This window comes from Notothenia coriiceps, unplaced genomic scaffold (genome assembly GCF_000735185.1).
Source record: "Notothenia coriiceps isolate Sejong01 unplaced genomic scaffold, NC01 NC01_scaffold00003311, whole genome shotgun sequence".
NCBI classification, from domain to species: domain Eukaryota; kingdom Metazoa; phylum Chordata; class Actinopteri; order Perciformes; family Nototheniidae; genus Notothenia; species Notothenia coriiceps.
In genome coordinates, this window is record NW_011336012.1 from 259,879 (window position 1) to 263,711 (window position 3,833).

The following is a 3,833-nucleotide window of genomic DNA, read 5'->3' on the forward strand; positions in this document are numbered from 1 at the left end:
TGCTTATATCAAGTGTGGGCCCCCCCCCCCTATTCTGTTAGATCTTTGCCAGTATAAAACCAGTGTGCAGTAGTTTCCCTATGTAGTCTCAAACAAAAGCTATTAACTTGCCATGTATTTTTGTAAGCTTGTATTTATGTTAATATATTTATTCGCTTGTTTATTTGCCTTTTTGTCAGCTGGGACCTCCCTCTGTGGCACTCTAAAGGATATATAGTTATAGTTAATGGGTGGATATATGTTTTTAACTGTGGCTGTGAAATTGCTTCTCATTATAATACAACAAAATCCTCCCTTCCATTCACTGCGGGATCGTATTCAACTTTTATGACAGGTTAAAGTGCTGCTGACTTCCGAAAAGCTAACACAATAACTACGGTAGTCTCCGGAAATTATTCATGTTATCTTTTATCTATTTCGTCCTAGGAGTTTTTCATTTGGTTTTATCAGTTTTTAGCACAAATGGCTCCACCCAATTGGGGGAAATAAGAGAGAAAGTGCTCTGTTCTGGACACAGAGAGTAATTTAGCTATGGCACCAATGTGCAGTGTTTATGACAGAGGATCCATGCCAGTAGTCATCAGTGATTGGTGCTGTCAGTGGTGATGTATGAGTGTGAAGTGGCATCTCTGACCCCAGATTAACAGTACATTAACCCTCTCCCTAGGCGAAGCCAGCGTGGCTCTTAAACCCTGACCCCCCGTCCCCTCACACCACCACAGGGGGTCCACAGTCACCGCTCTCCCCTCCAAACTCTGCAAGATGCCACATTGTGTTCCCTCTGGACTATTGTGTGCAGCACTAAATTATGTGCCTTCTATGTCCCCCAGTTCTCATGCTTACTTCAAGGGAATGCCGATGGCTGCGGGGCTGGAGCTGGAGTGTCCAGTTTGAGTGTCGTCCCAGAGGGGAGTGGGCCACGAGCTGCAGGTAGCTTTCATGACTGCCTGGCAGGCCGGCTCCTTCCCCCAGTGTCCTACTGATCTAAATTTGTTGTCCCCCTCTGTGTGTCTTTTTTAGAATATCAACCGCGGGGCCCCTGATGGGAGATTTGTTGATATGATAACTCGATTAGGGTTCCAGGATGGATGACAGTTTGGCAAAGAGCCAGACAGCAGCACCCAGGGAGGCACTGACTCGTCTCCTTAACCTCTCCTCAGGAGGCAACAATTAGTGGTAGTAATTGGTGAATTAGCGGTGTTGCTACATGTATTCTTTACTTCCTTCTCGCTCTCTTTGGGATATGGGTGGACTGTTGGCAGAGTAGCTGACGCTTTGTTCCATCAGCACCTTGTGCAGGTAACAGTTATATATTCTCCCACTATGTGCCCTTTGAAAACACTGGACAAATGTGTTGTTACTGAAGGGTAGATTGGCCATGAGGACTCCCTTTTCTTGTTTTCCGTTGACACCCTTCTTTATGTGGCTTGCTGCCTGCAGTTCAGAAAAGTTAATTCAATTAATGCGGCCTTGGACTGCATTTCCAAACCTGGTCTTTTTGTCTGAGAGATTTGCATCATAAAAGTCCGCCGCACAGCTGAAGGTCTTTACGTTTTTATGCTTTTAAAAATGTTAAGATGGCCATAGAAATATACATGCACTCTCAAACAAGGCCGTTACCTCGACAACATGACGTCTCCATTGTAATTTTATGGAAATGAGTCATAACTCCATAATGTCGGTTAATTGTAAAATTCAAGTCTTGGGATTTTTTAGATGTGTATTATGTGAAACCTCTACGTTTATTTTCCTGAATGGTAACACAAGATTACTTTTATTTTGAAGGTCTGGTGGGAACATCTATATTTCTTTTTTAGTTATGCAGCTCATAGACATGCAAATCTGCCGAATTTTAACATGAAAGTCACTTTGGCCATAATCTTTGTGCGCCATGCATTCAGGTCTACAATCAGCGATAACAAACAATATTAGAGTAAGGATTCTTGATGAAAACTTGAGATAAACTACAATATATACGAAACTATATTGTTTTAAATGTGTCCTGGTTGGTGATTACATTTATTTCATTGCTTAAATTTGGAGCAGGATGCAGAAAAGTAAGAACTACATTTTCAGGCAAGAGTACAGACTCAATTAATCGTGACTGAAAACTAGTCAATCTTTACAGTGATCTACAACATTTGTGAGTAGTTTTCCTCCTCTGATAAATTCCTTTAGTGTTTTGGAGTTCTCTGCCAGCCCAGAAAGATCCTACAGGCCCATTCCAGCTTAATTACCTTGCCTCATCTTCCACTGTAGTCTGTAGAGCTTGTCGACTCCGGTGACCCCTGACCTGTCATGCACTGTGGGTTTAGCCTGACGTATTCAAGGTGTTACCATCTGTGCCCCCACCCCTCCATCTCTCGTCTCTCTGTGGACAAGTCCTCTGTGTCCTGGACCACTGGGCTGGAAAAGTTGCCTACAGTGGACTGTTTGTTTGGCTTTGTAAACGTCTCTGGAGAAAGGATGGAGAGAGAAGTAGCAGGGCTCCTGAAGGACACTTGTGCTGTGTTTCATCTTTTTTTCTCCTTTTTGGTTAACAGTTCTACAGAGGGCTGTGATTCTCTGCTCCTAAGAGTTAACGTGTCACCCAGTGACCTCTGACTCTGTGTATCAAAACAGAACAATAGATGTGTGCAAACTTTACGGTGTGTGTGTGTGTGTGTGTGTGTGTGTGTGTGTGTGTGTGTGTGTGTGTGTGTGTGTGTGTGTGTGTGTGTTAGTGTGTGTGTGTGTGTTGATTAAAAACCTTTAAAATATTAAATAAAACATTGGGGGCGGTTGAAGATAAGAGAAACAAGCTAACTTTTTGTAAAAATGTAAGTTAAATAATTGATGCTGCCTGTGAATAAAGCATTGTTTTAAAAATAAGAAATAAGAAAAATAACCTTGTTATAAACTTGACAACTATGCATTTTAGAGGTGATGTAATGTGTTTAAAACATTGATCAAAATCTTTCTATGTGTAGAAATGGAAATCATCAACATTTGTAATCTTTTATTAATATATAATAATAAATATTAATTATCTGTAATAATTTGTAAGGTTGCAAAACATATTGTCAATGATGAGGTAAAATCGGTCTGCACTATGAATGTTAAGCTTGTTTTTGTAAAGAGGGCTGAACAGGTGTAATTGATTTACAAAGATGTATCTAGTGAGGTCTACGTCAGCCAGTGTCAGTGGAAGAAGAAGTGAAAAGATCTAATTAAAATGAATTATATTAACTGATGAGATCATGTTTAAGAAGCATGATGGCGTTGCTTGTTGAATAGGAGCGTTTAAAGTAACATGAACTGTAAACTCAAATAAAGTAACAGTGACGTGTATCTACAGTAAGTATAGCACTTAAGTAAATGTAGGCAAACTTAGTAACTTCGTTTAATGTGTTTCCAGTGTGCGTGCGTACGTTGGACTGTCTAACGCAGGGCCCTCGTGCATAGTAAGGTGACTGTTCTCATCATTGGCCTAAATGCAACTAGTGATGAACAGATGATCTCTTCATAGGTCGCAGAATTTAGAGCAGCAGAGCCAGCAAAATGTTCAAGTGCAAATCCACCACTGTCATTACTTTTTGCATGCCTGAATTTTCCCAAAGCAGTTGTGGCATGCTGACGTGGGACTGACGCTCGAAGTCAACTCTTAAATTGAGAAACATCTCATGGAGGGAATTTCAGTGACCTCTGTGTGGTTTGAATGTGACGATCAGTGTACAACATCTTAAGCAGCTAAACCATGTCACAAAGCTTTACAGATGGCGCTGCGGTGCCCACACACACCCAGGACGTTCTCTTTGAGTGATGTGTCATGACACCGCAAACAAGATGAGTTG